The 24,598-nt window shown below is 46.5% G+C and overlaps 1 protein-coding gene across 13 annotated transcripts in view; it reads left to right on the forward strand.

Moving 5' to 3' along the window:
* The window catches only part of LOC105489605 (transcriptional regulating factor 1), a 230,004-nt gene that overhangs the window by 149,251 nt on the left and 56,155 nt on the right, over nt 1-24,598 (forward strand). For all 13 annotated transcript variants that reach the window (XM_011754526.2, XM_011754527.3, XM_011754532.2 and 10 more), the window contains one exon: nt 6,464-6,575. The gene's annotated coding sequence lies outside the window, so the exon portion shown is untranslated. The remainder of the gene's footprint in view (nt 1-6,463; nt 6,576-24,598) is intronic.

Below are 24,598 nucleotides of genomic sequence, written 5' to 3' on the forward strand. Positions count from 1 at the left end.
GTCTGAGGACTTGAAAGACACGCTGGTTGGAGCTGTGAGCAAGGAGGGTGGGCAGCCTGAGGTTGGGGAGCAGATGGTAGCCTGTCAGCCATGTTGGCCTGTGGTGAGTCCACCTTATATGCTGTCAGTGTTTGAGCTGCTCTGATATTGGTGTGAAAGGCCCAAGCTTCTGTGCTCTGGAATGAGCAGATACACGAGGGCCTGATTAAGTGATCATGGTCTGGGCAGGATCACCTTCCTCCAGTGTGTGAAAATTATTTACTCAGCCTCCATGGAGAGAGAAGAAGGGCATCAAAAGAAGGGAGAGATTGGCCAGGCGTGGTGGCTCACACCTGTAATCCCAGCACTTTGGGAGGCTGAGGCAAGTGGATCATTTGAGGTCAGGAGTTCGAGACCAGCCTGGCCAATATGGCAAAACCTCCTCTCTCTCTCCTCTTAGCCGGGCATGGTGGCACACGCCTGTAATCCCAGCTACTCAAGAGGCTAGGGCAGGAGAATCTTGAACCTGGGAGACAGAGGTTGCAGTGAACCGAGATCGTGCCACTGCACTGCAGCCTGGGCGACAGAGTGAGTGAGACTCTGTCAAAAAAAGGAGAGATGTTTGGAGAGAGAATGGGAGTTTTCCTCATATCTGAAAAGTTTCTGGGCCTCACTTGAAAATTACATCTCCTAGCATCTCCACATAGAACTCATTTGACAGAACGGTGGGTCCCTAGGTGACTGGAGCCTGGGATCTCTTTGCAGTGATTCCTCTCTGCGCTGTTTCTCAGATGCTCTGTGGAGCCTGTCTCACGTTTAATTCCTCTTCCTCCCCATTTTCCTCCATCCCCCTCCCCCTGCTCCATTTTCTTCTTTTTAAAATCTGCGCCAATTTCTAATGAATTGTGGGTGGCATGGAGGGAATTCTTCACACTTCATTTGGTCCTGCTTCATAGTTTATATCCTGTGTCCCTCCCTTCCCCTGGCTGAAAACCCCGTCCCCGGTCTGGTAGACATGAGCTGTTCTTTTCTTTTCAACAGCCTTGTGGCTGCAGAGAACCCCTCTTTGATTTGGGCTTTTAGATACTCATTTAAAATGTTTGTTTCTGCATATTAATTTCTTCCTTCCCTAAGACTCCTCATCTTCACTCTCCCTTAACTCCAACAGCAGTGTGGCGTGTGACGTGGCATTTGTCACCCCCATTGCACAGAAGGGAAACTGAGATTCTGATAGCAGTGTGGGGCTGTGGGAAGATTCTGGCCTTGCTGGGTGGCATGATGAATGTGACAGGTCCTTGGAAAGTCACAGAACCCTCCAGGGCTGCCTCTTTACTGGTCATATGGGAAGGAGATAAGATTTCTACCCCTGTAAGGAGGTAGGGTGATGGGGTAAAGAGGATGGGATTTGGCCCTTAAAGCTCTGGCTCCACCACTCAGTTCTGTGACCTTGGGCAAGGCATCAGACCTTCCCTTCCTCCCTTGTAGAATGGTGATCCCTACAGCACCTCAGCAGGATGGTTGTAAATACTAGAGGCACTGTCTGGGAAGTCCTAGCAACATGCCTGGTCTGAATGGGATATAGTAGTTGTTCTTTGGCCTTTTTGGCCTTTGGGATATAGTAGCTGTTCCACCTCCCCTGCCATCTGGGATTCGGCTGCTTGTCCAAGAGGACCCCAATCATTATGGTGGAGCTGGAATTAGAACTAGAACCCAGGTATGTTGGCTTCAGGCCCTGAGCTCCTGGGAGGAGCTATCTGTAAGCACCCTGGTTTTGTGAGCTGAATAATCCTTGCTGTGGGTAGGCCTTTCTGTACACAGTAGAGTGGTAGTTCTCAACTGGGACTGATTTTGCAAGAGACACTTGGCAATTTCTGGAGAGTTTTTTCATTGTCTCAGCTTGGGAGGTTCTACTGACTTCTAAGGGGTGGGGGCCAGGTATCTGGATTGTTCTGGGATCGCTCAGCACAGTGATTGGGGACTTTGAAGGCACACACCAAGAAACAGCAAGTCATCAAGACCCCTGGTCAGTGACAGCTGACTCTGAGCCCTTGCAAAGCTGCCCTGCAGCATCAGCACTGGCTGGGAAATCCTTGTGGATTCTTGTGGATATTCACATAGAGGGAGGGGCATGACTATCCCCACTCACTGGGCATAGTGCTAGCAACAGCTGCCACTTATCCAGGGCCCATTGGGAGCAGGGGCAGCATGCTCAGTGAGGGACCTATGCTCTCACTGATCTCCCTGATCAGCAAGGAAGACACTGCTAACCTCATTTCACAGAAGTGGAACAAGGCCATACGGCTTGTGAGGGGCAGGGCCAGACCTAGGGCAGAACCCAGGTCTCCTTAGCTCCAAAGCTCACACGCTATGCATGAAATTGCATGACCTTCCTTAGAAAGTAACACCCCCCCGTGAGGCTTCTCCAGCAATAATTTTAATAGAATGCTTATCCACATCCCTATGTCAGCATTGGCCACCTAATTTTGCCACCGACCAGACTGAATTTACCACTGTTGCAGAAAACGAGTAGATAAGAATCTTAAAACTTATCATACGTTGGGAGGGAGGGCAAGGGTGCCCCTATTTTGGATGTCTCATGCCAGTTTGGGAAGAGGAAGAATTTAGCAGTTAGGCACAGTATGTTCCTAATTTGCCCTAGAAAACTTCTTGGGTGCTTTTGGGAAAAACCCGTACAACTTTTTTTTTTTTTTCTTTTTTTGAGACAGAGTCTCGCTCTGTCACCCAGACTGGAGTGCAGTGGCATGATCTCGGCTCACTGCAGCCTCCACCTCCCAGGTTCAAGTGGTCCTCCCACCTTAGCCTCCCAAGTAGCTGGGACTACAAACACAAGCCACCACACCTGGCTAATGTTTGTATTTTTTTGTAGAGACAGGGTTTCGCCATGTTGCCCAGGTTTTGTCTCGAACTCCTGGGCTCAAGCGATCCACCCACCTTGGCCTTCCAAAATGCTGGGATTACAGGTGTGACCCACTGTACGCAGCCAAATCTGTACATCTTTAATGCCTGTCTTGAATGCCGCAGTGGTTGGAGCACAGTGTGAAGTTAAGAAACAGTGCAATCCTGATTAAGAGCCTTCTCTCCGAGTTAGAGTACACCATGCTCTGTCGTGTCACAGGACCTTTGCACAGGCTACTCTGGGGACCAGCAGCACCTTTGCTCTCTGTCTTTCCCCTGCTTTCCTCTCTACTTTGCTTCAGTAATTTATTCTTAGGGTTCATATTAAAGACTAATTCCTTAAGAAAGCACTTCTGCCCCATGTCCATGCTAGTCCACCTTCTGGCATATGCTATTATGCATTAGCTATGCTTCTTTAGGGGGACCACTATTATAGTTATATCTAATTTGTTAATGTTGGTTTCCTTCTTCCACTTGATTGTAAGCTCCATGAAAGTAGGGAACACATTGGTCTCACTCAGCTCTCGTATGCCGAGTGCCTTGCATTTGCCTAGTACATGCTAGGCACCAGCCAACATTGGATGGGTGAATGGATAGTTGGACGAATGGATTGAGCTAGTTAATTTCATTTCCTTTCCCTTAACTCCAGTCAATAATCTCTTCTTAGGGAATTGTAATTATCTGTTTATATGTCTCTCTTGAGCCTCTTTGAAGAAGAACCTATCTTTAGAAGCTCTGAGTCTAGCTCCATGCCTGACATATAGTAGATGGCTAATAAAAGTTGACCATATGGTTGTCTAAGACAAACTCTTGCCCATAAGACAAGCAGTTCCAAGAGCTCATGCTGTTGCAGAGAGGACCCTAGAGAGTTATTTTCACACATAGAGGATAAGGATGGTGAATTTATTCATAGAAACAGAATGAAGTGCATTCCTGCTTCCCACCCGTGCCATGCTTAGCTCCTCGGTAAGGTCTGCTATTCAGGTTGCCAGTTACTGTACTGACTTATTTGTACATAAACAGTTATTCCCCATAACCTTCCCTTCGCCAACATTCAGAGATAATGATATACAATCTTTGTAACATTACAGATGTTGCTTCAAAAACACTCTGTTGCTATAGGAATGTTTGTGATGTGCTTATCGCTAGAATTTCATAAGCAACAAACTCCAAAATTGCAGATGATTTAACATTTGAAGCAGGGAGTGAGAGTGTATGTGTGTTTGCATTTAAAAAAAAAAAAAGGCTTTGAAAAAGGAAGTTTTCTTCTGCAGAGTTATCTTCTTCTAAAGCTTAAAATAAAAACTACTTAAAAGCAGTGAATTTAGAAGAATGAGCACTTTCTCTTAAACATTCAAATGGGTGAAAATGACTTGTAATGCCTCCCTCAAGTATTAAGGAAATAGGCAGTTAAAGGTTTTTTTTTTGGAGCTGGCTGTCACAGACAAAGGATTTCTCATTTAAAAAAAAAAATCATTTTATAGCATTAAATAGTAGGAATGCATACCAGCAGCCCTTTTGACATTTTGAAAATGATTTATTTTCTGAAATGTCCCAGTCCATTTTAATAGATGACTCTTTGTTCTTCTCATTCAGGGAGGGAGCTTCGGGTGGGGTTGCCATAGTTAGGGTTGGGAAGTTCAGGGTGGAGGCAGACAGGGCTCCAGGAACAGCTTTCCGTGAGCCTCACACTTTGTTACCTGAACACAGCAGGTGGGTGCCACCACCTATCTCCAGACAGCATGGAGCCACACTTTCCCAAAGCTCCTGCTGTGGTTCTCCTTCCCAAAGAGAGACTCTCTGAACTAACTTTTTATAGTCCAGAGAGTGAATTTGAAATCATTTCTCTTTCTAGCCTCCCTCTCTGAACCAAGATATCAGCTAGACATCTTAGGGAAGGTGTGCAACGTGGAGGTCTCTACCATCGCAATGCTACTACTCAGCTGTGGCTCAGGAGTGGTGCTCTCTGCAAACTCTTTTTTTTTTTTTTTTTTTGAGGCGGAGTCTCGCTCTGTCACCCAGGCTGGAGTGCAGTGGCCGGATCTCAGCTCACTGCAAGCTCCGCCTCCCGGGTTCACTCCATTCTCCGGCCTCAGCCTCCCAAGTAGCTGGGACTACAGGCGCCCGCCACCTCGCCCGGCTAGTTTTTTGTATTTAATAGAGACGGGGTTTCACCGTGTTTGCCAGGATGGTCTCGATCTCCTGACCTCGTGATCCGCCCGTCTCGGCCTCCCAAAGTGCTGGGATTACAGGCTTGAGCCACCGCGCCCGGCCCTCCTCTGCAAACTCTTTAGCAGTCCGTGAGATAAGTTCACAAACTGAGAGTTGGTGCTTAGTAACTTTCATGCCGATTTGACGGAATAATCTGTTGAATCAGAGAACTTAAAAGTGAGCTTGCACTTTGTATTGGTATCTTTTTTTTTTTTTTTTTTTTTTTTGAGACGGAGTCTCACGCTGTTGCCCAGGCTGGAGTGCAGTGGCGCGATCTCGGCTCACTGCAAGCTCCGCCTCCCGGGTTCCCGCCATTCTCCTGCCTCAGCCTCCTGAGTAGCTGGGACTACAGGCGCCCGTCACCGCGCCCGGCTAATTTTTTTTGTATTTTTAGTAGAGACGGGGTTTCACTGTGGTCTCGATCTCCTGACCGTGTGATCCGCCCGCCTCGGCCTCCCAAAGTGCTGGGATTACAGGCTTGAGCCACCGCGCCCGGCCTGTATTGGTATCTTTTCATTTCCTTTTTCTAGCAGTTCATTTTTACTGTATTTTATTAAAGTAGTCATCTGTAATGGTGTGGAAATTTTTTTAAAAACTGGTCCTTCGGTTGGGCGCGGTGGCTCACACCTGTAGTCTCAGCAGTTTGGAAGGCCGAGGTGGGCAGATCGTGAGGTCAGGAGTTCAAGACCAGCCTGGCCAATATGGTGAAGCCCCGTCTCTACTAAAAATACAAAAATTAGCCAGGTATGGTGGTGGGCACCTGTAATCCCAGCTACTTGGGAGGCTGAGGCATGAGAATTGCTTGAACCTGGGAGGCAGAGGTTGCAGAGAGCCGAGATCGCGCCATTGCACTCCAGCCTGGGCGACAGAGTGAGACTCTGTCTCAGGGGAAAAAAAAAAAAGAAAAACTGTTTATTCATGACAAATAACTTGAGAAGCTCTATGCCAAGGCACCTGTAAGCTGCTGTCGCTCCCCCATAAGGAAAGTCAGCTGTTGAATGGATTTGGGGAATCGCAGCACTTAGCAAATGATGTTATAATGAGACTCAGGTCTCTCTCTGTCTCTCTCTCTCTCTCTCTTTCTCTCTCTGTCTCTCTTTCTGACTGTTTCCTAAGTGCAGAGACTCCATGCAGTTCATCTCCATGGCCTCATTCCTCAGTGCCCCGCCTGGCACATTGCAGACTTTTGGAAATGTTTGTTGAATGCATGCCTGTCTGCTTTCTTGTTACCTAAGAGTGGGTGAGGACAGCCTCAGGAATTTCCCTGGGATTTCTGGTAGTGTCTTCTGTAGGATGGTGATGGAGAGCTAGGAGCAAATGATGAGGAAATGACCTTTCCTTCTTCCTTTCCCCATAGGACCAGGCCTCCTCTTCCCGCCTGTCCAGCAGCATGAAAGCAGCATGACTGGCCGACCGCAGGAGAAGCCCCCAGAACCAGGCCCCCAACTCAGCCATCTGTGGAGGTCAAGGTAAGCTCACTTTCCTTCTTCTGGAAGGCTAAGGAATTTTCATTTTAGTACATTCTGTATGCGTTTGTAATCCCTTGCTGTGTGCTAGAAGAATGAGGTTTCCTGGGATGAGGGTAGACTTAGAAAGTGTGTGTCAGCCTTACAGGTTAAAGCGTGCTCATTTTGGTTAAAGGAGAGCCCAATATGGAGCAGAAAGGACTGAGCTGAGTGTCTAGAATACAGCTCTTCTTATTCTTCCACCACTTCCTGAATCTGGGACCTTGGACAGGGTCTTTCAGGATGGGGTATCCAGGGAATTTTGAATGAAAAAATCTCTGAGACAGGATAGAATGAGAAAGACTACTCAGTCCACGACCTGAGAGTCCCAGTACCTGCCACACGGACTTCCGTCCCACTCAGAGTCGTAAGGGGCCTTAGACAATCAGTCAGGCCAGTTTCCAGCCAGTGTTGGACAGTTGTTAGAAAGTTCTGTCTGCTGGCCTCTGCTCTGCCATTAGGAACCACAAAGACTTGGCTTTCAAAGACTCTTCCACATGCCTCTCTCATTCTGTTTGAAGATTTGAAGATTTGGCTGTCATGACTCCATCTTTCCTTTTTTGGTATAAATTCTCCCTAGGGACTGGTGCCAGTCACCTTGTCCTCTCATCCCCTCCATCCTGAAAAGGGCTTTAGTTATCTCCAGTGTCTGCCTTGCTGGTTGCTCATTCAACCTGCACCATCTTCAGTAGAGAATCATTCATTCACCATTCATTCTTCAGTGGCTATTTACAGCCTCCTTTGTGACAGGCACTGTGCTAGACTCTGGAGATATCTCAGTGAAGAAGAAAGACAGGGTCTCTGTCTTTAAAGACAAAATAGGTTTAGATTCTTAGAGAGAGTTTGAAATATGCATCGAACTACTTCCGTGTGCTCCTTGTTTACATTTTTATCTCTGCAACTTTTTTCTTAGATGTCCCATAAGTGCTTGAAAAAAATCTTCAAATATTGGATATAGTTTTCTATATACCATCATTGAAAAACAAGTTAGTTTCTTGTGCAGCTCAAATCATCTATAGTATATCCTTTTCTGATTTTGTCTGATTATCTATCAATTATTGAGAGAGGTTTTTAGTTAAAGCCTCCCACTGGATTTGTCAGTTGCTCCTTGGCAATGCTGAAATTTTTGCTTTATATGTTTTGAGGCAATGCTGTTTGGTGCATAGATGTTTAGAACTGGTGTATTTTATTGATGAATTGGGATTTATTTCTACCATCTTTATATACATTTAATTTTTTCTGCTCTTTCTTTTAGGTTGAGGTATTTTCCCCCCTCATTCCATTTTCCATCTTCTTATTTGGAATTTACACACACTATGTCTGTTATTTCTGGGGTTACCCAGCTAACTACCTGGATAGATGATTGATTGATTGATAGATAGATAGATAGACAGACAGACAGACAGATAGATAGTTTTAGAGACAGGGTCTTGCTCTGTTGCCCAGGCTAGCTTCAAACTCCTGGGCTTAAGTGATACTCTCACCTCAGGCTCCCAAGTAGCTACCTTAACTTTTTTTGTTTGTTTACTTGTTTGTTTTGTTTTGTTTTTGAGACAGAATCTCTCTCTCTCCCAGTCTGAGGTGCAGTGGCACAGTCTCGGCTTACTGCAATCTGCACCTCCTGGGCTCAAGCAATTCTCCTGCCTCAGCCTCCCAAGTAGCTGGAACTACAGGCGTTCACTATCATGCCTGGCTAGTTTTTGTATTTTTAGTAGAGATGGGATTTCACCATGTTGGCCAGGCTGGTCTCAAATTCCTGACCTCATGTGATCCGCCCATCTCGGCCTCTCAAAGTGCTGGAATTACAGGCATGAGACGCTGTGCCCGACCAATTTTTGTATTTTAAGTAGAAATGGGGTTTTACCCTGTTGGCCAGGCTGGTATCAAACTCGTGACCTCCAGTGATCCACCCACTTCAGCCTCCCAAAGTGCTGGCATTACAGGCGTGAGTCACCGCCCTCAAACCTATTTTACACTTTTCATCTCTTCGTCTCTCTGTGCTGAACTCTGAATAATTTATTCAAATCTATCTTCTGGCTGGGGGAATGGGTCATGCCTGTAATCCCAGCACTTTGGGAGGCCGAGGCAGGTGGATCACCTGAAATCAGAAGTTCAAGACCAGCCTGGCCAACATGGTGAAACCCCATCTCTACTAAAATTACAAAAATTAGCCTGGTGTGGTGGCGTGCACCTGTAATCCCAGCTACTCTGGAGGCTGAGGCACAAGAATCACTTGAACCCTGGAGGTGGAGGTTGCTGTGAGCTGAGATCACACCACTGCACTCCAGCCTGGGCGACAGAGCCAGATTTTGTCTCAAAAAACAAAAAAAACTATCTTCTATTTAACTAATATATTATGTGTGTTAAAGGCTGTTTAACCCATTCATTGGATTTTTTTCTTTTTGCTTTCTTTATTTGTCATTTCTAGAAGTTCTGTTTGGTGATTTTTGTGGTCTCTCATTTCTTGCTCATATTTGAAGATGTTTATTTCTTTAAAATATTAAATTTGGTATTTAGAAATTTTATAATTTTGTGTCTTGTAATTCCCAAATCTGAAGTCTTTGTAGGTCTGGTTCTGCCACTTGCTGTTTCTGCTGGCTGGTGTTCGTAATGCCTTATTTCCTGTGAATTGCTCATTTTTTCTTGGCACTTTATCTTTGGGAATTATCTGAGGTGTGGGTTGAGTTGTCTTTGCCAGAGAGGATTTGCGTTAACTTCTGCTAGTTGTCTGGTGGGCACTACCAATAAAAATCACTTTAAATTAATTTTCTAGTTAAGGCTTTTCTGGCTACCCAAGTAATATACTTCAGGCTACAAACCTATGTGAAGTCCAGCTATGGTTACACATTTTCAGGAGAGAGTTTTTCCCCCCATTCCCTGCTCAGCCCAAGGTCCAGTTTTCTTGCAGTCTTTCTGTGTTGTGCATTTATTTCTCATTCACCAAGTCGAATGAATTTTGTGGAGTGGGGCCATTTGAAGTCCCAACTTTGTGGAGGGGTCTCCCTAGGCTGTTAACCCTGTGCTGCTGTCATTGGGAAACTTAGAATCTCCAGGTTTCAGCAGAAACCCTCAGGGCAAAAGCCAGCTTTGATGCCAGCTCACCTCCCAAGGTTCCTGCTTTGGGTTTGTTTTGGTCTTTTCGTTTGTACTATCTCAGCAATGTGTATTCAGTCTTCATATCTAAAATTGTATCCAGCATATTAGTTCTTTCCATTAGGAGGGGCAGGTAAGGTATCTGGTCTGCCATCTTGCCAAAACTATATCTTTTTCTTCTCCACAATAGTCCTGTTGGGCAGGAATTTCTATTTCTTCACAGAAGAGTGACCTGAAGCTCAGAGGGGGTATAGTCATAGGCCTAGCAGGTGAAAGGCTGGGAGAGAATATGTCCCACTCCTCTTCTCTCTCCCCACCTTCCCTCTCCCCAAGGTAACTGTTGACCATTGGCGAGGACAAACTTTAGTCTCACAAAGAATATGAGTTGCTACGAAAATGTTTTAACTAGCTGAACAGCTTTGTATACTTTGTTTATGAATCTATTGTTTATCTTCCTTGAGGGAGGAAATGGCTTCTGCATATTTTGTGGTTTGTCTGGCAGTCACCAACAGCTCTCCTGCTTCATTCCCATTCTTCAGAAAGTCTTCTGAACCTGAAGCCAGATCCCATGGGCTTCTCATCCAGACCCTGGCTTCCTTTCCTCCTTATGCTACTCTCTCCTTCTTCTCACCTTCTTCGCTTCCCTCTGCCTCTTCTTCCTTTTCCCCTCTCCCCATCCTTCCTGCGACTGGTTTTTCTTTTTCATGGTGGTGTGCCTTTCATTGGAGGGGAGTCTACAGAGCCAGTGGTTTGGCTTTTGGGCTTTGAGGGGCAGGGAGAAAGAGCTGAGTTTGAACCTAGCTCTGCCACTTAATTACTGAATCTCTCTAAGCTTCCGTTTCTTCATTGGTCACATGGGGACAGTGGATAGAGCTGTTCAAGGACTTAATGAAACGATGCCTGTAGAGCTTGTAACACAGAGCTTGGACATCATCAGCACTTGGTCAGTGGTGGTTCATATAACTATGACTGAGAACAGACCACTTCAAGGCCAGTGCTCTTGCTGGTGATGCTTTTAAATTGACAAAGCCGGTTTATAAAATAGGGTGAAAATGGAGGCAGAAATCTAATGTAAGTGTGGGAATCCCTGCCTCGCTATGATGTTCTTTGAACTGCAGTGTTTTTAAAAATAATCTGAGGGAAGATAGAACGCACTGGTCTGGCCAGTGTTTGTGGAAGATGTAAACCAGGGGTTCTGAAAATGGGGCCTAGACCTCTAGACTCCAGATCTTGGCCTTCCTGCTGAGCTGTGCCCTGTGTCCTGGTACCGCGGTGGGGCTGGGGCTGTGTGGATTCACTGTGGAGGTTCCCCTTGCAGGGCCCCCAGATCAAGGGATTGCATTACTACTCTGAGGACGCATTTTCAGCAGTGGTGGGGCTGGGGGAGAAGGGTCGTCAATGTCCTTTAGCTCTATTCTTATACCTGGCATGAGACTTCACTTTTAACGCCCTCTTCTAATAAATGCCTTTATATTACACCTAGACATGTGTTGTTTCCTGATTTGATATCTATCAGGCAACAAGTCTTTTTTCAAAGCCTGCTATTTATAGTGACTCTGGGCTTTGTACAGTGGGCAAGTACTATAAAAGAATGCATAAAGTTGCTGTGAATCTAAAACTACTCTAAAATTAAAGTCCGTTAATCGCAAGAGGACTTTATAACCAAAAAAATGCATAAAGTCTAAAACATCGTCATAAGATCGTTAGGTACTCAGAGTGGATATCCAAGAGGGAAAAGCACGGTGCCCTTGAATGGTCAGGGAGGGCTTCCTGGATGAGGCTGGATGATGATTTGAGCTGGTCTTATGGGGCAGCCAAGGTGAGCTGCTGGAGAAGGAGCCTCATGCATCCTGGGTGTAGAAGTGGTAGGAACTGGGGTTTAGAAAGCCCCACAGATGGCCTTGTGTTCCCTCTTGGAGCGCCATCTCCCATTATCAAAAGCGCTCAGAAGTCCTGCAGCTGACATTTGACAACAGGTTTCCCAAGTGTGTTTGACGACTCGTAGCTGATGAGCATGGAGGTCTTGAATGGGTTTCCACATGGCTTCTGTCTCTTTGACTAATGCTTCAGCTCATCTGGGCTACCACCTCACTTCTGTAAAACAGGGATTGGCAACTTTAAAAGTTCAGCCTCTTGGGAGCACCAAAACATTATTTGAAGTTCACCTCTTATCTCTTTCCAAGCATTGCTCAAATATTTAGAAGGGTGAAGGTTTCTAGGGGGACTAAGCAGGGACATTGTTAGAGTTAGAGAGGGGGCTTCTTTGTTATCCCAGTCTCCCAAGATGATTGGGCATTTCCAACCCAGCCGAGTGGCCAAGCCTGTTTGCCTGGAGTTAAATGCCCAGCCCTACCCCACCCCTTGTCCCCCGCAGCAAACCTCAAAGTCTGTTAACAGCCTCTGTCCTGATCATGATTCATCCTTCCTGCCCCTTCTGTATTCTGGTTACTCAGACCTGTGAACCAAGATTGATTACTAACACCATCTAACTGACCTTGCCCATGGAGAGCTTACCTGGTAGATTAAACATTCTTCATCAGATGACACCTCAGGTTGAGTTCTGTTGTTGGCTAGCTCTGTACAGTGCAACAAGGGATTGTCCTAGATGCAGATGGAGACCCTTTTCAGGACCAGGAAGCCAGGGGACACATTATCTGAGGAGTTTGGGGTGCCAGGGTTATTGCGAGTATAGAGGCAGGAGGTGCCCCAGGCCAAGAGCTCTGTGCTTAAAGAGCCACATAAAAGTGGTGGAAATGTGCTCTACATCAAATCTTCACATGCTGCCCTGGAGATTGGCTATCAGCCCCTTCTCACTGTTGGGTGGAACCCTTCTAAAAATATTTCAGTATTTATTATGCCAGTCATATCCATTATTCTATTTTTTTAAATTACAACATTAAGACCGGGCGCCGTGGCTCACACCTGTAATCCCAGCACTTTGGGAGTCTGAAGCAGGCAGATCATGAGATCAGGAGTTTGAGACCAGCCTGGCCAATATGGCAAAACCATGTCTCTACTAAAATACAAAAAAAAAAAATTAACCGGGCGTGGTGGTACATACCTGTAATCCCAGCTACTCAGAAAGCTGAGGCAGGAGAATTGCTTGAACCCAGGAGGCAGAGGTCGCAGTGAGCTGAGATCACACCACTGCACTCCAGCCTAGGAGACAGAGCGAGACTCTGTCTCACAAAAAAAAAAAAGAAAAGAAAAAAATATATATATATATATCTAGAGCTTGAGTTCACTCTAATTCCTACCCCTGCTCACTCTCTTCCCTTTCCCAAAATATGGCAGAACTGAGACTGAAATCCATATATCCTGACTTCTAGCACTGTTTCCCTGAAAGGCTCAAATCCTTAGGGATCAGGTGTCATTGGTGGGAAACCCTACTATCTTAATATCCTGGCCCAAGATTGTTCAGTGTCCTGGACAGGCCAGGCAGGGTCTCAGGAGGTTCGTCCAACAGAGGCTTGGGGCTCCTCAGGTCCAACTTTATTCTGCAGAAGCTGAGTCTGAGGTGCAGGGAGGGGAAGTCATTTGCTCAACCAGGTCACAGGGCACATCTCTTTTTCTGTTTGGTCCGGGTTATCTTTATATTGGGTTTGCATTTCCTGAATACACAGCAACAGGGTGGGGGGTGGGTGGAGGACAAGGGAAGTGGGCTTAAAAGAACCCCATCTGAAAATGTTTAGATTTCCTGTGACTGTCCCGTGAAGAGGGAGATAATCTGTGTTCACGGAACTAAGAGGAGAGGGAGAGATTTGGTTCAGGTCCAGGAGGCCAAGAGTGCAGAGAAAAAGGAGGACAACATGAGAGCTATTCAGAGAAAGCTGTGACATTTTTATGGATGAAATAGAAACAAATAGGAGTTTGTTTCTTTGCACTTCAGTGATGCCTTCTTGTTTGTATTTTTGGACAACACTCAAGCCATGTGGAGGCTCTGGCCTCGTTCTAGTAGCAGTGGTTTGTGGTCTTCGGAGGCTCTTTGGCCTGGGACTGGGAGCCTTTGATTCTCATCTCCCTTGAGTTGGCTTCTACCAGGATGTGTGATCCTTTGGAAATCTCTCTTCCTCCCTCGGAGCTTCCATAGTTTATCTCAAGATGGAGATAAAACCTCCTGCTGGGCCTGCCTCACAGAGAAATAATGGGTACGAGAGTGTCCCCCACAAACTGTCAGGGTTAGCTTGGCCTCATTTTTTGTTTTTCCATGTCTGTGAGGCTGGCATGAGCTCTGAGGGAGTCAGGAGCTTCTACCAGGGAAGGCCCATGTGCCCATCGGATCAGGTGGCACATGTGGCCACAGAGGTCACTCCAGACCCGATTTCCTGGGACAGCCCTTCCAGGCAGTGTGTCCCCAGTTCCTTAAAGGGGAATGTCATTTAAGCAGGAAAGGCTGTAACTAAAAGTAAGAAAATGGTAAATATGGACAGAGTTACTGCTAATTTTCTGGAATTGGAGAGCTGGGTACCCTCTTGAAACAGAAAAAGAAGTAGAGTATCACTTTATCTGGTATTATAGAGGAACTGAAATGACTCTAGCTAACAGAGGCCACCCTTTCTAACTTTTTTAGATGGCAATACCAGGTGAAGTGATATTCTGCTGCATACAATTAAGCTTTAGATTGCCACTAAATAATTACATCTCATTTCCTCTTCTGGGGTCTTGAACTGCTTGAGAACCATATCCCAGAAAGTAGAACACCACCTTCGTTATGAGTAACGCCCAGTTGGAGAACTCAGCCTGACCCGTGGCCACACCAATTCCCTCTTTTGCACCCCTTGAATTGCACTGACCAGTGTAGACTTGTAGGCCTCTCTCTCTCGGACTTCCTGCAAGGATGAGCCAGTCATGTGCATGTTTGCATTCTGTTTCCTGCTGTCAGTGAACAATTCTACTGAATGAACTATGGCCTTTCCTTGATGACTCTGGATCATGATTGTGGATAAAACAAATGTGCCCTGGACACAGGCGCTTTCAGGGGATGTTAGAGTAAGCGAGGTCATTGGTCCCTATCCCAAAGGGCCCGGGCTGCCCTTCTCTCTTCCCTCCTGTGTCCACTCCTGGCAGTTTCTGCCCCTGAGCACCATTCTGCTGACTGAAACAAAAGGAGGGCTGAAGGTTGCCCAGGAAACAAATAACCAAACCAACTCAATCAAGCCTCAGTCTTTGAGCCTGGTATAAACTGTAACCCATGTCAAAACAAAACAACAGAAACCCCACCCCAGGCAATGAGACTGCTTGAGTCCTCCCTGGGAGCACATGTGTCCTGTACCTTCTCTTGTTTAATCTTCTCAGAAACCCAGAACAGCAGGTATTATTATTACTGTTTCACAGATGTCAAAATTGAGGCTCAAAAGCAAAGTTAGATAGGCCTGCTGGAGGGACTCACTTTGCCAGTGGAACATTGAGATTTGAACCCCAATCTTTGACCCCAGAAGCAGTGTTCTTGGTGCTTCCGTGAGGAAAATACTTGTCATATAATCCGTTTGTTTCTCTCCAGTGAGATATTTCTGATGAGTAAAAACTTGTCAGATAGGGCCGGGTGCGGTGGCTCACACCTGTAATCCCAGCACTTTGGGAGGCCGAGGCGGGCGGATCACGAGGTCAGGAGATCAAGATCATCCTGGTGAAACCCTGTCTCTACTAAAAAATACAAAAAAAAATTAGCTGGGCCTGGTGGCGGGCGCCTGTAGTCCCAGCTACTCGGGAGACTGAGGCAGGAGAATGGCATGAACTCAGGAAGCGGAGCTTGCAGTGAGCTGAGATCGCGCCACTGCACTCCAGCCTGGGTGACAGAGCGAGACTCTGTCTCAAAAACAAACAAAAAAAAAAAAAAAAGAAGAAGAAGAAAAAGAAAAGCCAAACAAACAAAAAAACTTGTCCAGATAACTGGAGCTTTTAAGCGTAGAACTTTTTTTTTTAGTGTAAAGTGCATCAGCTTCTTTTTCACACTTCCAAGTTTGTGGCTAAACACTAGAGCATTGAAGTTTGCTGACAGCCAGATTCATGGGACATGCCTGTACTATGGCATAAACTTTCTCCTTGGCCCTTCAAAAACCAATGATAAAAGCTGGAAGCATCCAGCAAGGAGGAAGTAGCTTCATGCTGAACAGATTTGCAATGGGAGGACAAGAGGCACCACAGAATATCAGAGGAAGCCTCGTCCTTTGGCAGGAGAGGGTTGGGGGCTTAGCCCTTCATCACTAATCGTGCAACCTTGGGAAGCTCATCCCCTGCATGTTAATTTCCTCCTTTCAAATAGAGAAGACAGTTCTGACCTCACAGGTTTGTTGTGACCTCATAGAACAAAATAGTATCTGTCCATTCGTTTTGCAATATTTTCAAGAACGTTATTATGAAATAGTTTCTAGAATGTTAGTATTGGCCATGAGGACATGCACACCCTTTCACAAAATCTTTGGTGTCCTTCTCAGAGACTTTACACCGAGCCAGAGGGTTCGTGACTGTGGCCCAGGGAGACTGGTCTCCAAGCCGGGGGCTCCACTGATGTTAAGCGAACACACCATGTGGTCACTGGAGCAGGCCACCCCACATCCTAGCACTGACTTCCCCATCCCAGGGCTGTTACAGAGATGCAATTATGAGCCTTTTACTCTTCTGTACAAAAACAAGATAGGAAAGAAATGGAAAAAAGGATAAATTAATTTTCTTTAACCTGTGGCTTTTTTTTTCCTTCCTCTCTCCTTGCTGTGAGATTGCCACTTAACTTATTTTAATTAAAAAAATGATGTTCTGGGTGATGGGACATAATGTTTAGACATGTTGAGCTGACAGTTGATGAGTGTGTTGTCAATACACCATCACCACAAATCATGTTCCCAGGGTTGATCGGAATGAGATTTGTGTGCAAATGTGTGTGTGCTCACACACTTGGATGATTTAGAGTGATTGGGGAAGGGTCCAGTGGCCCTTCTCAAAAGCAGTTGCTAGGGAGGGCTGGCCACAGGCGAGGGGCAACTGACCAGGGCAAGAGGAGGAAATCGGCTTCTATTGTGAATTGAGGTGATTGCTCTGAGTTTGCTGTGGAAGCAAAAGTCTCCACTTCCTCCTCCCTCCCTGCCTTCCTCTGTCATGTCCTTAGCACCCAGTGGGTGCAAGGTATTCTACTGACCATGAGGCACTCCTTAGAAGCAGTCTCAGTTTGATGGAGGAGACAGAAGAAACAGTTTGAAGCAGTGTGCTGAATGGTGTGAGGAAGACGTGCCCCCCGAGCACTGGGCCTGTGCTCACCGGCGCGCTGGCCGCCCTTCCTCGTGTTCCTGCCTCCAGTGACTGCCCATTCTCAGGGGCCTCACAAATCTGTCTGGGCCTTGGAACCTCAGTCCAGCTGCCTCAGTGACAGCTCCTGTTGAGGTCTCCATGTGAAACAGCTCTCCCAGTGCTCCAAGCTTCATAGATGTGAACCTGACATCTAGGTCACATCTGACTCCCCCTGCTGTACCTCCATAGGTCCCTTCTATCACTAAGCCTGTCAGGTTCAGCCCACAGCACCCCTCCATCACCCTCATCCAAGCTATCTGGCCTGGACCATGGCAAACCTAAGTTGCCCCATGTCCTCATTCACCTTCCTCCAGTCCATTGTCTGCATTGGGGGTCAGCAAACTACAGTCCAGGAGCCAAATCTAGCCACTGCCTGGTCGATTTCACGCAGTCTGTGAGCTGTTTTTACAGATGAGCATTTGATGATATGGGAATACTGACTTTCCTTCCCTTTGAAGGGGAAGTGTTATCTCTCCAAAAAACAATTCTATTCTTCTCATTAGAGGATCGGTATTATAAAAATTTACACTCACTCAATTATCATTATATTTTCAGTGTTCTCAAAAATGTGTAGAATTTTCTTTCTTATTATGTAAGTACTACATAATAGCCTGTATTTGCCTCTCGGTGGCAAAGCCCGGAATATGTATCATCTGGCCTTGAACAGAAAAACTTAGCTGACCCTTTGTCTCTACTGTGGCCAGAGCAAGATTTTTTTGTTGTGATGTTTTTGTTTTTTGAGACAGGGTCTCACTCTGTAACCCAGGCTGGAGTGCAGTGGCATGATGTCGGCTCACTGCAACCTCCTCCTTCTGGGTTCAAGCAATTCTTGTACCTCAGCCTCCTGAGTAGCTGGGATTACAGGTATATGCCACCACACCCAGCTCATTGTTTTGTATTTTTAGTGGAGATGGGGTTGTACCATGTTGGCCAGGCTGATCTTGAACTCCTGACCTCAAATGATCCACCTGCCTTGGCCTCCCAAAGTGCTGGGATTATAGGCATGAGCCCCCATTCCTGGCCCAGAGCAAACTTTTCAAAATAGAAATATGATCAGTTACATGTGCCTGGTCACACACACACACACACACACACACACACACACACACAGTTCAAGATACTTTAATGGTTCCCCATGCTCTTCAGGGGAGCCATTAAGATGAGGATCCTTAGCCTCAAGAGTCTTGGATGGTCTTGCCCTTGCCCCCTGTCCAGTTTCATCACAGTGTTCCTTTGTCCTCCATGCTGGCCTTCTTTTAGTTCTTTACATCCACCTTGTTATCACCTGCCACAGGGCCTTTGCCCATACTGTCCTTGATGCTGTCTGGAATACAGCTTTCTGCACCCTATTTCCCCTCCCTATGTCCTTCTCATCTTTAGATCACAGCATCACCGTGACTTTCTCAGAGGATCCTTCCCTGACTTTTCTGCCAAGGTCACAGCCCTGTCTCTTTTTTTTTGGTTTTGGTTTTAAGATGGAGTTTCGCTCTTGTTGCCCAGGCTGGAGTGCAGTGGCACCATCTTGGCTCACTGCAACCTCCGCCTCCTGGATTCAAGTGATTCTCCTGCCTCAGCCTCCTGAGTAGCTGAGATTACAGGCGAGTGCCACCATGCCTGGCTAATTATGTATTTTTAGTGGAGATGAGGTTTCACCATGTTGGCCAGGCTGGTCTCAAACTCCTGACCTCAAGTGACCTGCCCACCTCAGCCTCCCAAAGTGCTGAGATTACAGGAGTGAGCCACGGTGCCCGGCCCTCGGCCCTGTCTTATATCTCCTCATGACACATGTAAAATTGCACTTGTCTCTGGCTGACATGCACACCCCCAGACAGCAAGCCCCAGAGAACTGACACCATCTCTGTTCCCACCTCCATTATATCCACTGTACCTGGTATATAGTGAGCATGCAATAAATGTTTTGTTATGATGAGGGGCTGAGGATCAGGGAAGACTTCGTGAAAGACATTAGGTTTGAAAAGGAACTTGTAGGCTGAGAAGGTGAAGAATGGGAGAAAGAGCTTTCAAGCAGAAGGACCAGCATTCTGGAAGCCTTGTGTGGCTTCATAGGACAGGTGCTCAGGCTGTGTCTGAGTGGGTGGGGAAATCACTGGAAAGGTGAGTGAGGCCAGATCGCGAGGGCCTTCTGAGCCCAGCTGAGCTGTTTGGACACTTACCTGTTGGCAGAGGGAGCACTGGAGGTTTTAAAGGAGAGGGGTGCTGTGGCAGGGCTGGAGGGGGCGAGACCCGACCAGAGGAGCATGGATTAGGGAATGAGAGAAGATGGCCAGGGAAAAGCTGTGCAGGAGAAGTGGGCAGGAATTGATCATCTCTTGGAAGTGAGTGGGAATAGGGAGGTGGTGGGCCCTTGGGGTCCCAGTTTCTGGTTCAGGATCCTGGGTAAAGGGTCACCAGTTGTTTCAGATAAGTGAAGAGGAAGGAGTTAGGGCAGGGAGGAGGTGTGAAAATTTGTTTGGCGGGAGGAGGTGGAGAGAGCAAAGGCTGGCAGCTCCCATTCTCTGTGAAGCAGGGGTCAGGGTCATCTGCCGAGACAGAGGCATTTTGACTTCAGGTCATGGACTTGGGCCTCTTCCCCCTTTATAAGCAGAGGGTTCCACATTGTCTCTAAACAGTTGAGGGATTCGCCTCAGCCTAGGGCACTGGGGGCCAACAGGGGATTTAATCCCAGACACTTTAGGAGATCTTACAGACTTGCCCTTCCCCATCCCTTTCCTAAACCGTGAAGTCTAAATGTCAGCTTTGTCGGAAATCTTACCTTGAAGACCTTTGAAAAAAGAAAAAAGGTCTGCTCACTTCAGAAAATGTTTTCAGAGTGGCTGCCCCATGACAGCTTGGCTCTGATCACCACGGGGACCCCAGCACTGTGCCTGAGGAGCGTGTGCCTGACCTGTACATACTTACTTGACATTTGAATGCATGAAGCACGATGTCAGAAGGCATAGTTCAGAGACATCTAGCATGCTCCTCATGTTAAGGTTAGCAAGTCACACTCACATGCAGGTGGAACTGTCTTTAACCAGCCTCTACGTAACTGAGTGGCAGCTGGCCTTCTCCACAACTTGCTAGAGCTCCCCCAAACAGAGTACCCACTCCCACAAATGTAGTCAGGGGCTGTGTTGGTCCCCAAACCTGCTTGTGCTAGTTGTCCTTGTAATTGTAATTATGTAAATTAGTTAAATGTGATATAAGCTGACAAACTATAAATGCAAAAAAGAAAGAGAAGTGCTATTTCAATGAAAAGTAAGAGTCACCTTGTTCTACCTCAGCTGAGAATGTGTGACCGGCGACACATTTTTCACTGTTGAATGCTTTGGAAAGAAGTGATAAAAGCAAGCCACCAAAAGAGAATTGCTGCCAAATTAGGTGTGAGCAAGACAACTATTAAAGACTGGCACTGCAGTGCCGTGGCTCACATCTGTGATCCCAACACTTTGGAAGGCCAAGGCATGAGGATTGCTTGAGGCCAGAAGTTCAAGACCAGCCTGGGAAACAGCAGCACCCTGTCTCTACAAAAAAAAAATTAAAAATTATAAAGATTGGCACTAGAGGGAGAGGAAAATAAAAGCATGTCAGAGGATGCAGCACTACAGTTCCTTTACCAGGCTTCTCTACTTCTGGCTCCTTTTTAAGGAAACCAAACTGAAAAAGTATAGATTATGCATCATCAGTGGTTTATGCATAAAAGGTAAATACAGAGCTCTATTCCACAGATCTATGAGCAAAGAAAAGTCCTGGACCCTGCCTCAAAAGACCAGTAAGATATTTGTGTTTTAAGTTAAAATAAATTCATAAGGCATTAATGTACTGCAAATTTAAGTGCACATAAAGGTTTTTTCGGCTGGGGCACAGTGACTCATACCTATAATCCCAGCACTTTGGGATGCTGAGGCAGGCAGATCACCTGAGGTTGGGACTTCGAGACCAGCCTGACCAACATGGAGAAACCCCATCTCTACTGAAAATACAAAATTAGCCAGGCCTGGTGGTGCATGCCTGTAATCCCAACTACTCGGGAAGCTGAGGCAGGAGAATCACTTGAACCCGGGAGGCGGAAGTTGTGGTGAGCCAAGATTACGCCATTTCACTCTAGCCTAGGCAGCAAGAGCAAAACTCCGTCTCAAAAAAAAAAAAAAAAAGAAGGTTTTTTTCATGTTTTATTATATCCGGGTTTTTTTGTAAGTAATATATTCACATGGTTCAAAAACACAGAAAAATATAACAAGTTATAAAATGAATAATCTCCCTCCTGCTCTTTTCCCCAGTTAGCCCAGTTTCCACCACCTCCCTGCAGACAACTATTATTAGTTTCTTGGATCCTTCCAGATTTTCTTTTTTTTTTTTTTTTTTTTTTTTTGAGACGGAGTCTCACGCTGTTGCCCAGGCTGGAGTGCAGTGGCACAATCTCGGCTCACTGCAAGCTCCGCCTCCTGGGTTCACGCCATTCTCCTGCCTCAGCCTCCTGAGTAGCTAGGACTACAGGCGCCCGCCACCGCGCCCGGCTAATTTTTTGTATTTTTAGTAGAGACGGGGTTTCACTGTGGTCTCGATCTCCTGACCTTGTGATCCGCCCGCCTCGGCCTCCCAAAGTGCTGGGATTACAGGCTTGAGCCACCGCGCCCGGCCGGATCCTTCCAGATTTTCTTTATGAATATATATCAATTATAAATACATAGTTGACCCTTATTATTCACAAATTCCGTATTTGCAGATTCTCTACTCTCTAAACTTATTTGCAACCACAGAACCAATGTTCGGTACTTTCTTGATCATTTGAGGACATGCACAGAGCAGTGAAAGTTTTGAGTCGCCCGATGCACGTTCCCAAGCTGAGTTTGAACAAGACAACTCCGCCTTCTTATTTCAGCTCTCCTGCTGGACACAAGTGTCCTTTTTGTGGTGTATTTAGTGTGGCATTTTTCATATTTTTGTGGTTTTTGTTGTTGGTTTCACTGTTTAAAATGGCTCCCAAGTGTAATGCTGAAGTGTTGCCTGCTGTTCTCAGCACAAGAAGGCTGTGATTTGCCTTACAGAGAAAATGGGTGAATTAGATAAGCTCCTTTCAGGCATTAGTTGTAGTACTGTTGGCTGTGAGGTCAACGTTAATGAATGAAAAAAATAGATGTTAAATAAGATATCCTTTAAGCAGACACATATAAAACAAGGTTATATATACTGATCAGTTGACAAAAATGTTGCAACCAGGGGCTTGCAGGAACCTAACCCTGTATTTCTCTTAGGAGCAGTGGCTCAGTATTCACTAATTCAGTGATCATAGAGACTTTATAGGATGTAACTACCACAACTAACAGAAATCAACTATCTATATACCTCCATACATATATGTTCTATTTTAACCATTTCTTTACACAAAAGAGAGCATATTGAACATACTGTTCTGCATCTTTCTTTTTCACTTAACCTTGGACATCTTTCCATATCATTTCATAGAGAGTTTCCTTGTTGTTCTTTTGGAATTTTTGTTTTGGTTTGGTTTGTTTGTTTGGGACAGGGTCTCACTCTGTCACCCAGGCTGGAATGCAGTGGTGCCATCATGGCTCACTGTAGCCTCAACCCTCTGGGCTCAATTGATCCTCCCACTTCAGCTTCCCAAGTAGCTGGGACTACAAGCGTGCACCACCACACCTGGCTGATTTTTGTTATTTTTTGTAAAGGCAGGGTTTCACCATGTTGCCCAGACTGGTCTTAACTCCTGGGCTGAAACAATCCTCCTGCGTCATCCTCCCAAAGCGCTGGGATTACAGGCATAAGCCACCGCACCCAGTCTCCTTGTTACTTTTAACAACTGCATAGTATCCCATCCTGCGGTTATTCCATGATTTCCTTCAATTGATCCCTTATGGTTAAGCATTTGGGTTGTTTTCAGTCTTTGGCTTTTCTAGCAATACCGCAGCATACACACTTGTCTACATGTCATTTTCTATGAGTCTCTGCTTTAACCAACTCCCTAGAAAGGGAATTCTGAGGGCAGTAGTTCAGCCTGGCCAAATTGACACATAAAAAGCATCACACCTTCCTCTACTCCTGGGTATGTATCCTAAAGAAATTCTCACAGATGTTCCTAAGGGGATGCATCTGAGAATGGTCATTGCAAGGTGTCATTGGGAGGTTGGTAAGGTAGTTAAGGTGATGGATGCGCTTACCACCTTGTGGGATTATTGGGAGGGGCTTCTAAGGGACTTGGCACTGTGCCTGGCCTGGGGTTAGCGCCCAGCGCACGTTAGCCATCTTTGCTGTTCTTCCTTCCTGTTTGTGTAGCAGCATCTTAGTCCAGCTCATCGGCACCAGGCTGGGTGTCCCTCCTACAGCCGTCCCTCTGTGACCCGCCTCCACACAGGGCTGGAGGATGCTGGCAGAGTCCGGGCACTCTTAAGCAGGCATCCTAGATGTAACTCTGGACCACCTCAGCTGGTCTGGAGAAGGGGATTGGCTCCTTCACTCTCTAATAGTTTACCATGCACACACCATTGATGTTTGACAAACTTATTTGCTGTATTCCATAAACATTGAGTGAATCTGCTTTGGTCAAACACTGCTCGTGGCACAGTGGAGAGAGAGGGAGAGGTTTTAAAAAACAGAGCTATTAAACACAATCCTGTTTCTGTGGAACTGGAAGTCTAGTATTGTTTGAAAAATAAAGTACCTAAGGTGACTGAGCTTGGTGGGGTAATGTTTCCAACAAACAGAAGTATGTGTGTCCGGGCCTGTAAAACCTTTAGCTAGGATTTGGTCCTCACGCTCTCCCTGCGGCCCAGGCTCCGGGGCCGCATTCCTGCCTTCTTGGTTCAGCTGCAGGGGTCCCCTAGCAGCAAAGGGAAGTTGTTTTGGCAAGAAATTGGGACTGTGAGATAATGGGGGCCAGTGACCAACAGGATATCTGCCTTGAGCAGGTCCAGACAGGTTTGGGGGCTTTCCAGGGGAGCGTGAAGATTACCAGAGGAGGAGCAAACCCAGAAAGGGTTTGCTCTTTTTCCCCTGAGGCCTCTCAGTCACCAGAAGCCAACCTTCATCATCCCTGCCACCATCCACATACAAAGCACCAGACAGTGGGAATCTCAGGTGAGGGGGAATTTCACTTCCAGCTTTATTCCATAACACTGAATTCTTAGCAGTATTTGTGAATTAAAACATACTGCTTTTCTTCATTGTGGCATGCTGTGATTTGGAACAAATTTGGAACCAGATCCTCCTGACAGACTTTCTCTACAGCTCCCATGGACTTGCCTCTCAAGGACATCTTCCCGACTGGCTTCCAGGCCACCTCCCTCACTCCTTCCTTTCCCCTCCCTCAGCAAGCCACCAAAAGAGAATTGCTGCCAAATTAGGTGTGAGCAAGACAACTATTAAAGACTGGCACTGCGGTCTTTAGTGCTCTGGCACTGGTAGGCAAGAGCCTGCATCTGGGTGCCATGAGAGTGAGGCTCCCCCTGGACCCTCAGAGGAGGAGGCTTGCCCATCTGCCTGGGAAGGCCACCTCCCGTAGGCCAGCCTCCCGTAGCACACAGGGGAGACGTCGCCAGGCACAGCCAAGTGGCTGGGCTGAACCCCGAGGGCTGCAGGGCATAGAGGCTTCTTCC

This window comes from Macaca nemestrina, chromosome 5 (assembly GCF_043159975.1).
Source record: "Macaca nemestrina isolate mMacNem1 chromosome 5, mMacNem.hap1, whole genome shotgun sequence".
Lineage (NCBI taxonomy): Eukaryota > Metazoa > Chordata > Mammalia > Primates > Cercopithecidae > Macaca > Macaca nemestrina.